This window comes from Glycine soja, chromosome 1, assembly GCF_004193775.1.
Source record: "Glycine soja cultivar W05 chromosome 1, ASM419377v2, whole genome shotgun sequence".
Classification (NCBI taxonomy): Eukaryota; Viridiplantae; Streptophyta; class Magnoliopsida; order Fabales; family Fabaceae; genus Glycine; species Glycine soja.
Genome location: NC_041002.1, coordinates 35,068,634 through 35,084,047, shown reverse-complemented (window position 1 = coordinate 35,084,047; position 15,414 = coordinate 35,068,634). Strand labels below are relative to the sequence as shown.

The window sequence follows — 15,414 nt, the reverse complement described above, 5'->3', positions numbered from 1 at the left end:
ATTGAACTTCAGCAATTTAAATTTCTATATTTCGCAGAGAAATAAAGAAAATGTGTACATGTAAATGTCAAAGCAAATGTTAAGCTGTGATAAACTGCTAAATAATATAACGTTAAGTAAATGAAATTATAAATGGAAGATATTAATGCGGTGATTAAGATTACATACCTGACAATGTAAAATTTAACATTGTAATATATGATATCATCTTTGGCTGTATGTTAGAATGTATATAAGTAAGATAACAGTTAGAAATTGTTGCCAATAGATAGTACAATTTGTTGTTTGAAAATTTAGAGTTACCTTGTAAGATTTTTGAAAACCTCTTTGAAGACTACATTAGTAGTAGAAGTCATATTTTTTTTGGTCTTTATCATGAATAAGAACTTTTAATCCTTGCCTTGAATTGACCCTTGATAATGCAACGCATAATTGCCCATGGCTAAAGACTGGTTTTGGCAAATAAAGTCCAACCATAGAAAGTGATTGGCCCTGAGACTTGTTAATCGTCATTGCATATGATAGCATGATTGGAAATTGTCTTCTTAAAAGCTTGAAAGGCCATGGTGATTGTGAAGGTGACATTGACATTCTTGGGATGTAAACATTATCGCCAAGATTTTTGCCAGAAATGATTTCAGCTACAATGACATGTTTGGCTAGTCTAGTAACTATTAATCTAGTACCATTACAGAGTCCTTGCGTTTGGTCTAAGTTTCTTAGCAACATTATAGGACTACCAATTTTTAGCTTGATACGATGATTTGGTAGACCAGATGTGTTTAGTGAATTGAGAAATTCAGTTGTGATTGATTGGAAATGCCAACTGTCAATGGTTTCTGACTTCTCTATATAATCAGAGCTTAAGTATTCCATTTGTTCACCTATTATATTTATTTGAGGTAGCATGCAAAGTTAAATAAAGAATAAATACTGACCTGGAATCAAGGAAAGTATATAATCATTGACCTCTTCAACTATTTCATTGGTGGAAGCTAATATTGCTCTAGATTTGAAGAATTCAGGATTACTGTGATGTTGATATAAATCTGGAAATGTTGATTTGACTATAGCATCAATGGGGTCATTATATTCCGTAATCAGTAGGTACTCAGGAATTTCAATGGTAGCATATCCATCATTTTGATTCCCAATAACTCCATCTCCAATATCTAGAATCCACTTTGCAAATTTAGTAGTTTCTTGATCATCAATTAATTGGGCATTGCCTAGTAAACGCATGTTTTTGGTGAGTGTTAAGACTTCACAGGAAGGCCACAAATATGATGAATTGATTGTTGCATTTATAATGTCTGAACGACTTCCTCTTGGAATAACTGGCAGAATTTGTCGGAAATCTCCACCAAATACAATAACTTTGCCTCCAAAAATTTTATTGGGATTTTTTTTTCTTTAATAATGTCTCTTAAAGTTTGATCAAGTGCTTCAAAGAAAAATTTGTGTGCCATGGGTGCTTCATCCCAAATTATCAGATTTGTCTGATTTAACAATTCTGTTAGTTGACTTCCTTGAAGTATATTGCATGTTGAGTCTTCAAAAATTGGCATAGGTATCTTAAATTTGGAATGAGCAGTCCTGCCTCCTGGCAATAACAAAGAAGCTATGCCGCTAGAAGCAACCATAATCACAATTTGAATTTTTGCCCTCAGTGAACTTGCTAATGTTCTCCATATGTATGTTTTTCCTGTACCTCCATATCCATATAGAAAAACATGCCACCTTCATTTTTGTTGACAGCTTCCATAATTTTGTGATAAATTTGTTTTTGTTCGTCTAGAATAAAAAATAAGTTGAGATTTGATAGAAATGAAGAATTAGCGGATGGAAAATTAGAAAATACAGATGGAATTTAACTTTGTTAAATGCAATTTATAATATATGAATTGGTAGATTACCTGTCATGGATAGAAAAAGATTTTCGAATTCTGATCTAGCCTCATCATTGTTGTAATTAAGTTCAGAAAATATCAAGTTATTCTCTAGACACAATGCAGGATTTCACCCTCAGGATATGGCATTGTAGGATAGTCTCTGAGTGATTTTTGGTTTGCATGCAGAAGTTTTTCAATTTCCAGTAATGTTAAATTTTTAAGTTGCTCATCATCAATGTGTAATTCTAAAAAATGATAAAGGAGATAGTTAAACAATGCATATCTGTGATGTTATTCAATATAGAAAGTTACAAACTGATTAAAACTAACCTGTGTTCAGAGTTGTTTTTTTATAATGATATGCAATGTCTTCAGCTAACCAATTCCATGTCTGACTCCAAAGTTCTTCAGGTTTAGTAATGACACCTGATAATAGCATTAACACAAATAATTTCCTCAAATAATTAGTTGTACCCCAGTCCTTAGCTTCTTTGATTGCTTCCACAAATTCTCTGTCATCTTGCAAAAAACCCATTGCAAAGCATGCTTCTCTATATGTAGGATATAGAATATTTTCAACTGTTCTAATATCCTCAAATGAAGTAGCTCCTTTGCATGCAGTAAGCATCATTCTTAGATAAACCAATTCACTAGTCGTTGGTGGAACCCATATTAGCCTGCCAATTGTATTGCCTTTCTTTCTAAGGTTCCATGATCTAGCCTTTTGGTTGTAGACAAATTTGGAAACAAATTATGAATAAGTCAGATTTCTACCCTCTGAAAAACATTTGTTGCTATTCATCCAAGCTAAGAATTTTGAATCTGAAATGCTTGGCTTTGACAGGATATCATCTATATCATCATCATCTTCTTAAAGAACACTGTGTTGTCCTGGCAGATGAAAATGTAATCTCTCCACAGCAGGCTTTCTAGAATGTATTGGAAAACCAAAAATTCTCCAAGTAGCTTCACATGGAGAAATATATCTGACATAAAAAATTCATAATTAAAAGAATTAATTAAAGAAACAATGAGTAACTTAAGTATACATGTTGAATTAATATTACCTGCAATCCACATATTCTTTAATCTCATCATTTTGACTGATAGCATTCTCAAGTGTACCATTAGCATCATGAATAACAACAGCAGTGACTCTGTCATAACCTTTGTTTATATATTTAAATAGATATTTAATGGAAGTATTTTGATTACGCCATTCAATATTTATATGTGCTTGGTATTTCCTTAGCAATTTTGCATTGTAAGGTACTATATATCTATTATCAATAATAACTCCATTCTTTGAAATGGTACGACCATCTTTTCTTCTAGGATAGATTGGATAGCCATTTGAATCTAAAAAAATTTGAGGGTGAAACATTTTAGGGTAAAAACGGCTACACTTGCCTTCTTTCATACACGGAGACTTAGGTTGGAGAATTCCACATGGCCCATGTACCATATGATTTTGGACTAATGTATAGAGTTCAGGGTCATTTTCATGCGAAGGAATTTTTGCTGATATTATGTGGTCAATGTCATCTGAAGATGGATATTTATTATCTGGATGTAAGAATAGCAATAAATGCACATGAGGAAGTCCTCTTTTTTGAAATTCAATTGTGTGCATATCTGCAATTGTTAGCTGATTGTATTAATAGTGGAACAGTAATATAGAAATTCTGTATAGTTGTATTATATCAAGGAAAAATGAAAAGCAATAAACAAATGTGTAACTTTAAAAAGCATATAAATGGCAAACTCACATGCGACATGAGGAAGTCCTCTTTTTACAAATGTGTAACTTTAAAAAGCATATAAATGCACATGAGGAAGTCCTCTTTTTCCAAGTAGGTGTTTTTTTGTTAAGTCAAAAAGCATCTGCTCATACTTCAATCTGAAAACACGTGAGATAAGATCCGGTCTATCTGCTGCTTTTAGATTCAAAGGTGCAAGCACTCTATGGATTTCAGGCCAATTTGGATTACAGGTTAAAGTAATAAAAAGATTTGGAAAACCCACATGGCTGCATATTGTCATACCATCAAAATAAAGTAGGTCCATATAGCGTGGACTGCCAACAAAGGTTGACGGCAAAATCACTCTTTTTCCTTTAGAAGAGTCTTTACTGCTTCCAGCATCCAATGATGTTTGTAAACTACAATACTTGTCAACTCTAAGTTTTTTTTTATTGTTCCTAATGTAGCTAAGTCTTTCAGACTCAACCATCGTGTATGCTTCAACAATGAATTGTTGGAATAGTTTTCTAGAATGCAACAAAGTTTGTGCTTCATTTGATCTGGACTGTAGTCTATAAGCAAACCACTCTCTCATCGTTAGACGATTTCTCTTCCTTTTTCTGCTGCTAGGTGTACAACGGTGAAGTATATCAGGTCTATATCCATCTTCACCATAAGGGAAGAGTAAAGGGTATTGGAGTCCTAGATAGCTAGAGTGTAATTCATGGATTCTTTGTAATTCTCCATTTTGAGTTTCAACAATAATATTCCTTCTTGAGTCTGGATCAAAATCACCAACAATCAGAGCAGCAACTTCAGAAACATTTGGGAGATTGTATGTACGACCATCTTTCTCACGTGCAGCTATCATTCTCAATTTTACATTATCGACTTGACTATCTGCCAATCTGTTCCTGGCCATTCTAAAACTTTTTGCATGGACATTGTACTCATCCAGCATTTGACTTAAAGTTGAAACAATCTCTAGTTGAATTTCAACATGTTGACTGCAAAAAACAATATAAAAATACATCCATTGGTGTCACAAAACATGCTTTCCGAATTAGAATTCTACATATTTGATAATAAAAGAAACAAAAGAAGTACTACCTCATTGTATTAATTCTATTTTCAACTTCATTCTGCGTATCAAAGATATACAATTGTGAAAATTTTGGTTGCTTTCCAGGCATTGGTAATAAGCTGCCTATTCGATGGCATGGTTGACCCTAAATTCTAATTGTAGGAGGTCCTCTACTTTCATTAATTGATTTGTCTAGCTTAATACCAGCAGACGTAAAGGCAAACATCATGTTGTATGTCCGTATGTTACACTGATAATTTTTACTATCACTTGCTTTACCATCAAACAAAAGTCGTTCAAGATATTTCGGTGGACTTTGTAATAATGGAAGCTCAACTTTCCCATCTCCACAACATAAGGTGAATTTTGGACTTGTTGTATTTCTATCTTTTGAAATTCTTTCATCATACCACATTTTTGCATTGCAATGTCTACATTCCATGGCCTGATCACCCAAGTCAGAATAGCCTGAAATTGTCTAATGAGATAGTGGAATTTAATTCAAAGGATATCAGTTGATATCGTTAACGTTATATCAGAGCTATAATTATTACCTTCAGTATCAATTGCAGCTTCACTAGTATTGGATTCATAATTTTCATCGTCAGAGAAAGAATTAGAATCAGATGTTGTAACAATTTACGTTAGATATCATAGATATAATTAAAATTTGGGCAAAAAAGTGAGTAAGGATTTTCTATCATCATACCTTGTGGAGATTCATAATTTATATCTTCTAATGAATCAGCTGTCATGACTTAAGAATAGAGACAAATTAAGTCAAGTCGAACAGATTAATGTATTTATAAAAGAAAACATCTTATTTATAATTTCTCACCATGACATTGTATATCTTTCAGAGTGGAAATTATACTTGCCTCATGTGATCTGTTAGGCTGAGCCTTTTTTTTTTTTTGCAGGATACCTTTTCTATACATTATGGCTTTACCTGAGGTACATGCATTTGCATGTGCATTCTTTTGCATGTTTGCAGTTGATATCAATGAAGCTGTTTGGTATATCAATTCACCACAACAAAGATTTGAAATACACAGAGACAAAATTATACATCAAAGTAATTCCAAATGTTCAATTGTGTAATAAAAACAAAATTAAACATGCAAGTTGAATTAAAGTAGTTTCGAAAATCAGTCATGTAGGAATGATCAGACTCAACTGTAAAGATACTGTATATAAAGGAGTAAGTTCTGGATATAGAATCGACTATGTGATTGATCTGCATTTTTAGAGGTCAAGAATTTAGAACGCAATTTATAAAAAAGGATGGAATATTTTGTAAATTAATAAACAAATGTTAATTGACATCAACCAATAGATGCCAAATATAAAATGCCAGTTTGGGGGATTAAATGTGATTTGACGTTTTTATATAATGGATTTCATAATTAATGAACAGATTTATTTTGGCATCCAAAATTACAGCTAAAGATTCATGCGTAAATTTTAATAAACAAATCTTAATTGACATAAAGCAAGAGATGGAAAATATCAAATCTGCGTTTGCTAGATTAAATGTGATTTGACATTTTGACAGTTATCATTGTAATAAAAAAAATTGAGCATCAAATTGAAATTACAACACAAAACTACAACTAAAGATGCAGGGTAGAGAAAGATAAAAAAGAAAATTTAGCATTAAATTGAAATTACAACACAAAACTACAACTAAAGATGCAGGGTAGAGAAAACTTTGATATCGAACGCTGTCCAATCTCTCTTTGATTGATCAATGTGTCATATTTGCAATTCTCATCTCTAATAGAATCGAAATAATCCTTGCCTTGAATCTGTCCTCACTTAGTACTGATTATACTAAATTTTCAAATTAGTTGTGCAATAGAAATTTCCTTTTTTACTGATTCTAATGACTTACCATTAATATTTGAGTAGTAAAAAAACTGAGTTTTTAATTAGTAAATGTCAGCTTATATTTTAGTTCATGTGTAATTCCCTAAAAAAAAACCTTAATTCATGAGTTATCTGGACTTGTTAACATTTATCAACATTCTTGTATTGAATCGATATAATCCTTGTATTCAATCTGTCTTTATCAGTTATCTTGACTCGTTAACATTCATCAGCTAACTTGAATTGATTACATTCATTAAGATTTTGACAACAACAATGCACAAATTGGAATTTCATCACAGGGTTAACAAATAGAGTAATGCAAAGTCCCAAAAAACTACTGTTTCATTTAATCAAAGAGGGAAAAACTAGTTTTGTTTGCAACTACAAAATCTATTTAACGAAAATTAATGTTCCAACAACGTCCTCCATGCAAAGAGTTTAAAAACCACAAAAACTATGATGGGGTAAATATTACAATTTGACCATACGATCATAAAAAAACATTCAAGGCAACATCTCAACAACATAATTCATTCAGGCTGAGAATGCTTGGCTAATTTGTTCGAGGAAGCTTCAACAGGTGAAATCTAAAAGCTTTTTCGCTCATTATCCAACTCATCAGAAGATACGCGCTTAGTTGGTGTCAATGGAATCCTGAGAAGAGGGTCATGATCCCCCAGTAACAGACACAGATTGCTGCATAAAATATTAATTGATCAGTAAGCTAAATTTTGTTGACATCATCCAAAAATACACCAGCAAAAACACACAACGACAACCCCAACTTACAGATTCAAACTCTGTAGGCTCACTTGAGCCAAGCATTGACCGATCATGTTCAGTGGTAATAGACAAAGATTGCTGCATAAAATATTGATTGATGAGTCAACTAAATTTTGTTGCCATCATTGCAACATACACCAAGAAAAACAGAGAAAGACAATGTTAGCTCACAGATTCAAGCATTGTAGGATCGGTCGACTCAAGTATTGAATTCTCGATCTTGCAACATGGCTAAATGATATATGAATCGACAATTAAAAAACAAATGGAATATATGCATACACTCATAATAACTAAAATAGATTTGACAAAACACAACCTCACTATCGGGAATCATATCTAGCATAGCATTGATCAAGTCTGATTCATCTGAATATTTAAGAACAACAGAATTCCTGAACCTTGGTTGCACCTTCACTTTGAATGCAAGGAAACAACCCAATAGCCTATCTAGTGCTTGAGGAGAGGCATTTAAATCAACATCCCCATCCTTACGCACAAAAAGAAGAATGAAAATCGATAGCAAGGTAACAAATGTTCAGTGTAAATTAAAAAACATTGCATGACAATACAATAACATACTTCTATTTTGAGCCTGTTGACATCATCCGCTAACTGACCAATTAACTGTGCACATTCACGATCCCAGATCAAAAATTTGGTTTGTTCACCCTTGTGATTAACCATCACCTCAACCTGATGAACGTCATACTAATTAAACAGTGAATCAATCACCTCAGTACAGGTTGATCATTCTCTTTGCCACACGGACATGTGAACGGCACAGTTTGCATGTCAGCTTTTTTATAACATTGACCACAAGCCGGATAGCACCATGAATAGTTGTCCATCACTATAGTTGTAATCTTGGCGACAGTAACACAAACAAACTCCTGTTTGAAGAAACTGACATTAGATTTTCTACAAAGAAAAGATACAAATGAATAAGAACATCACCTCTAAAATGACATTATTCTGAGAGATATTTTTTACTTTAGTCTTTGACAGAAACGCATCTTTTGATGATAATTGAGATGACCCTAAAACCTGTGAACTCCCTTGTCCAATAGGCGCCAAAATTGATCTAACCTCGATCCCTAAATCTAAAAGACTATAACAATACAACAAATGCAAAAACCCAACAAACATTACTTATATATTTAACAATTTGAAATTACAATCACATAAGTAACACATTGCCAAAATATATCTCTCTAAATTCTTGAATTTCCAGCACAAGGTCATTGATCATGAGTTTAGACGCCTTGAAAGAATTACTGACCGATGCCGGATATGATCCTACAGATTAGACCTAAAAAAAATATAATCTAGTAAGCTTGGAAATTGAGAAATCTAACATTACACTGACCCTGTGCTTCCTTAATCCTAGCATGAGTCAAGAGAATAATGATCGGCCTTTCATCTTCAATATCATTCAAATAAGACAAAAACTGTAAGCAGTAATTGATGCAATTCTACTCCGTAAGGGCATTGGGTAGAAGACTCCAAGTAGATTGGGCTAGAGATCCAAGGGAAGGCCCTAGGGTTCTCATGAGCCTTAGGGTAGATTTCGAGCCCATGGACTAAGTATGAGCCCGCTTATCTTTGTAAATATTAGAATAGGTTTTTCCTTCGTCTAAGCCTTGTATTTTGGCCATTCTAGTAGTATAGGGTTTTAGCCTTGTATTTTTGGGCATTTTGAGTAGTCTTTGTAGTAAGGACTTTTTTTTTTGCATTTTCATGTTTTTTTTCATGGGGGTGAGCTTAGCTATTATAGGGTGTGTATAGCTAAGCTCTAGCTTCTCATCTCAAGGAGGTGAGCTTAGCTATTAGAGAGGTGTGTGTAGCTAAGCTCTAGCTTCTTTAGGAATCTTCTTAAGGAAGTTTCTCAAGGAGGTGGGCTTAGTTATGAGAGGGTTGTGTGTAGCTAAGCTCTAGCTTCTCAAGGAAGTTTTCTCAAAGAAGCTTCTCAAGGAAGTTTTCTCAAGAAAGCTTCTCAAGGAAGCTACCTAGTCTATAAATAGAAGCATGTGTAACACTTGTTGTAACTTTGATGAATGAGAGTCTTGTGAGACACAACTCAAAGTTCAACTTCTCTCCCTTTTTCTTCCTTCAATTTCGTGCTCCCCCCTCTCTCTTTCTCTCCCTCTTTCTTTTCCTCCATTGAAGCATCCTCTCCAAGCTTCTTATCCAAGGCTCATCTTGGTGGTGAAGCTCATTCTTCCATGGCTTATTCCTTAATGGATGGTGCCTCCTCTCACCTCTTTTCCTTTGTCTTCCGCTGCATCTCCATGGTGGAAAATAACCATTAAAGGACCCCATTGAAGCTCAAAGATCCAGCCTCCATAGAAGCCCCACAAGCAAGCTTCCATCAAGTGGTAATCAGAGCACAAGAGCTTCAAGTAGGTGCTCCTTAAATCTCCATTAATTTTTTTTGCTTTACCTTCTCTTCCATTGTTGTTTCTTCATTTTTTCTCCATGTATCTCCTCATATGTCTTGTGCTAAATGTTGTTAACTTGATTCTTTAGAGTTTCCATCGATTAAACTTGCTATAAAAGCTACATTTGATTTTCTATGGTTCAAATTTCTTGTTCTTGTTCTTGAACCATGAATTGTGTTGAGTTTAGATTCCTTTGAGTTTTGTCTTTTTATTTTTTGTGGCTGAAACCTAAATCATAAAATTCTTACAAAAATATCAAATTAGAAGAAAACCTCAAAAATCTAGAGTGACTTGTTCACCTATTGTAGTTTTGTCATAGAAGTCATGTCTAGTCATGAAACTTGTCACATAAGATTTCTTATGTTGTGCTGAATTTTATTTTCTTGTTTCTTTGTCTAACTCATTTGTTCATGAGTGTATGAAATTATTTTAGCCTAATATTTTATTTGATTCAAATCTTTCATGTTAATTAGTCCTTAACATGTTCATGCAAAATTCTTAGAGAGTCTTTGATTGTGAACCTTTTCTTGAACTTTTAGGTTTCCTTATGATTGTGTCTATTGTGAATTTGAGTTTTGGTGATTGAATTGCTGGCTGAAATGTTGATCCTAAGTGAATATTGAACTCCTAAAACTGTGGTAAACAATACTAGTGAGTTCAACATACATAGGAAGGTTGAAAGTAAGCCCAAGGCAATCAATATACCATGCTTAAAAAAAAAATCGCTGGTGCTGGCAGCTTGGACATACAAACTTGTAAAAATTATTGAGAATTGGTTACTTCGAATTTTAAGCTGAAATTTTTACTGAATTTTCTAGACATCTGGAAAAAAGTTAAAAAAAAAAAAGAAACAAGTGATTTGGATAAAAGGAAAAAATACGAAAAATCACACAAGTTGGCAGGAAAATCAGTATCCAGAAAAAAAAGGTGAAAGGGAAGTGTGCTTGTTGTTTTGGCTCAAAATTTATTCTATAATTGGAAATTTCAATTGAAAATTAGTGTGAAGACAAGTGCCAAAGCCAGAGGTTTGTTGAGTCTTTTTTTTAGGTTTTTTTACTCTACTCTAGAGCCATTCTAAGTTTCTCTTTTAGTCCTAGCTTGCTTCTATGTCCTTTTCATTGCTTTAATTGTTGACTAATCCTTGAAAAATTGTCTTGTTAAAAACTCCATTGGTTTATCTTTCATTTCATTTTTTTGGTCTTTGGTTATTGCTTGTCTCTTTGTTTCTTTGTTTGTGAGTTGCCATATAGGGAATTGGAAAGGAGGATTGGTGTCATCCCTTGAAGAATCTGAGTGAAGAAGCAAGGGGCCAACCACCTTAAGAGCTATTGGACTAAGAAGCACTCCAAATTGAGTGAATCACCAAAGAGAGAACAACCACCAAAATTGAGGACCGTTTTTTTAATTTTGTAATTTGCAATTTACTTACCTTCATTGCTTTCAAGTTTTGTAACAAAAAGGCCTTTCATTGGAAGTGTGTTGGGAGCCTCCAATAGGTTACCAAACTTCCATTTGTGTGTAATAATTTTAGGCAATTTTTTCCCTAGGATAGTGAGTGTTTTGTTGGGAACCTTGAATGTGGTCAACCAAACACTCTTAGGATTCGCCTAGTTTACATTTCTTGCTTACTTTCATAGCTTATTTCCTTTACCTTCCATTGTCAAACCGCCTAGATAGGTTTCCTTTTACCAATTAGTTTTTTTACCTTATCTTTCACACCTCTTTTAGTGTTTATTTTGGATAGTTTCAACCATAATTTCTTTTACCTTTTGTTTTCAAACCTCCAACAAGAAAGAACTGCAACTTAGGAACCAACATGAGTCATCATTCATCTAGTGTTAATGGCGAGGGTACTAGTCATAAAGACCCTTTATCAAGAATCTTAGATGAGTTGAGTTCCCTCAAGTTATGGAAATAAAAACAAGAGAGAAAAGAAAAAGGAAAAAAAAGAGTGGAAGAAATAAGTCAAGATGAAAGAAAGAAAATAAGAGAGGAAGAAAGAAGAAAAATAATGAAAGAAATGAAAAGAGAAAAACATGCCTCCTATAGTAGTCATAACTCTTGCAAAAGCCTAAGTGAAGAACTTCGTGGCTATTACGAAGGAAGGCATAGGTCACATCTTAGACCTCACTCCCATAGAAGAGAAAAGGAAAGAAAGCCTCAAGAGGCTAACATTAACCTCTTATACTTCCATGGGAAGGACAATGTAGAGGCTAACTTAGATTGGGAAATAAGGGTAGAGCAACAACTTAAAAAGAAGTCTACTTCAAAATCTTATGGCTCTCACTCTTATCCAAAGAAAGACCAAGGTCAAGGCATCTTAGGGGTGACACCTTCTAAGCCCAAAGATGATAAGGGGAAGACAATAGAAAAGCAAGCCCCTAAGGCTAGTATGCAAGAGAAAACTAGCTCTATAAAGTGCTTTAAATGTCTTGGAAGAGGACACATTACTTCTCAATGCCCCACCACAAAAACCATGATTATGAGGGGCCAAGACATTTATAGTAGCCAAGATGAGGCTACTACTTCACCTTCCTCTAGTGAAAGTGAAAAAACAAAAGGGGAAGAATCTAGTGAAGAAATCTACCCCCAAGAAGAAGGATAACCATTAGTGGTTAAAGAGAAGTGTAAGGAGGTAAGTGTCTCCTCCAAGAGTTTAGCTAAGAAGGAAACTCATTTTACAATAAAGACAAACATTAAAGAAACTTTCCCTCTTAGACAACCTCCACATTTTCTCTTTTGTAAAAAGGCACTTGCTAGCATTGCCACACCTCTTGGGCTTGAGTTTATTCTTCAAGTAAAGAAGTTGTTGGATGAGGGTTTGGTTCGCAAGAGCTTAAATCCTTGTGCTTTGTTGGTGCCCAAAATAGGTATTATTAGGCACCAAGTCCCTAAAATAGGTGGTATGATGAATGTTTTGAGTGGTGCAACCCTCTTTTGTAAAATAATTCGTACACCTAACATCTTCATGGTGTGTGTACATAGGGACCCATTAGGTAGGTTTGTTCTTATTTTTAGTTTCAATACAAACTTAGGTACTCATATGGGACACCTTAGGTTTGTCATACTTTTTGGTAGGAATAATCAATATGAAAATACAGAAAAAGGTATGTTTTATTGCGTTACTTTTCTTAATTTTTCAAATAGTGATCAAGGGGTTCCCATGAACCCTAAGAGAATAAAGGTCATTCCTGAGTGGCCCACTCCACCAAGTATAAGAAAAATTTGGGTCTTCCATGACTTAACAAACTTTTACAAAAGGTTTGTCCCATATTTTTCTATACTTGTAGCACCACTCATTGAGTTGGTGAGAAACCATGTTCCTTCATGGGAAGATGCCCAGGAAATGGGTTTTCAGACTTTACCTTACTTCAACATACCAAACACCACTAATACATATGTTTTTGTTCTTTTTAAAGGTGTTGAGGGAAGGAGCCCAGAGTATGAAGAACCTCGGGATTTGAGGTCAAATCCTTTCCAAGGTGGAGGGAATGATGCAATCCTACTCCGTAAGGGCATTGGGTAGAAGACTCCAAGTAGATTGGGCTAGAGATCCAAGGGAAGGCCCTTGGGTTCTCATGAGCCTTAGGGTAGATTTCGAGCCCATGGGCTAAGTATGAGCCCGCTTATCTTTGTAAATATTAGAATAGGTTTTTCCTTCGTCTGGGCCTTGTATTTTGGCCATTCTAGTAGTATAGGGTTTTAGCCTTGTATTTCGGGGCATTTTGAGTAGTCTTTGTAGTAAGGACTTTTTTTTTGTATTTTCATGTTTTTTGTCATGGGGTGAGCTTAGCTATTATAGGGTGTGTATAGCTAAGCTCTAGCTTCTCATCTCAAGGAGGTGAGCTTAGCTATTAGAGAGGTGTGTGTAGCTAAGCTCTAGCTTCTTTAGGAATCTTCTTAAGGAAGTTTCTCAAGGAGGTGAGCTTAGTTATGAGAGGGGTGTGTGTAGCTAAGCTCTAGCTTCTCAAGGAAGTTTTATCAAAGAAGCTTCTCAAGGAAGTTTTCTCAAGAAAGCTTCTCAAGGAAGCTACCTAGTCTATAAATAGAAGCATGTGTAACACTTGTTGTAACTTTGATGAATGAGAGTCTTGTGAGACACAACTCAAAGTTCAACTTCTCTCCCTTTTTCTTCCTTCAATTTCGTGCTCCCCCCTCTCTCTTTCTCTCCCTCTTTCTTTTCCTCCATTGAAGCATCCTCTCCAAGCTTCTTATCCAAGGCTCATCTTGGTGGTGAAGCTCCTTCTTCCATGGCTTATTCCTTAATGGATGGCGCCTCCTCTCACCTTTTTTCCTTTGTCTTCCGCTGCATCTCCATGGTGGAAAATCACCATTAAAGGACCCCATTGAAGCTCAAAGATCCAGCCTCCATAGAAGCCCCACAAGCAAGCTTCCATCAGTAATTTTCCCAGAGTGTACAGGATAGCACCTGTCCACTATCAGAAGGAAACAACAATTAATGTATCAGTATATCAGCAACTAATCATCATCAGATACAAACAACAATCACACACACTCAAATTAAATTGTAAAAGATAACCTCAAATCCTTTAAATTCAAAACAACCCTCGTATTTTTGGATGACACATATCGGAATACCACTTCATCAACCACTCCAATAACATCTAAAACAACCACAAGGTAAACGTATCTTACTTTAAAAGCCATAAGCAAGTCAATCAAAATCAATCCACAAATTGCAAACAACGATCTTATCAACCAAGAGTCCAATTTTAAAATGACCAGCAATGACACTGGAAAAATCAACAAAACTGAATTTCCTAAAAGGTAACTGTTTCATATCACATTGCCTAAGAACGATAACTCCAGTAAAACATAATTTATATTCATGATCACAAACTCTGAATTTCCCATCATTCTTGATAACTTTAAAATTATGCATCACATAAGTCAAATTTTATTTCAAATCAGCCTTGCGAGACTTTAGCTAATCCTGCTTGCAAACAACATGGATTTCGTCTCCCTACAATATAGAAAGCATATAAATACTTCATTGAATGACCAATAATATAATAACATAATTTATAATTCCAAAAAACCGCCAAAAACATACATCAGAATCAACAACCACCATTTCGGCTTGTTCAGTCTTTCCGGGAATCCTAATGAACCAAAGATCAGTGATCCATACAGAAAGCTTAAGAGTTTCCCTTGGTCCATCTATCAATTTTATTTTATCAGCAACACGTGCCATAACTTTATAATCGCAAACCTTGAACAATAACTCCAAGAAAAACAGAACATCAGTTAAAAACCAAGCATATAGTCAAACGGCCAAAAAACTAAACTACCACCTCAACCACTGCAAACCAAAGCTAACAGCCTGTCACCAACAAAACAAAGAAGAAAATTCACAAAACACACATAAGACCACAATAAACTCCATATAAATCAGTAAAAATAAACATGTGGACAAAACATCTGCACATGTGACTAAACAGAATTAACATATAAGAATCCATTAACACCAAAATTAACAAACCATACAAAAAACAGCCATCCTCAACTTAAACCTCAACTTCTCTCAGCCAAACCCAAACTTGGGTACGAAAGTATAATTTCCATTTGCCACACTCAAA

The 15,414-nt window shown here is 34.6% G+C and overlaps 1 pseudogene; it reads right to left on the bottom strand.

Annotated features, from left to right (window-relative positions):
* Positions 1–299: 299 nt before the first annotated feature.
* Positions 300–15,029, bottom strand: LOC114367313 (annotated as a pseudogene).
* Positions 15,030–15,414: the final 385 nt, after the last annotated feature.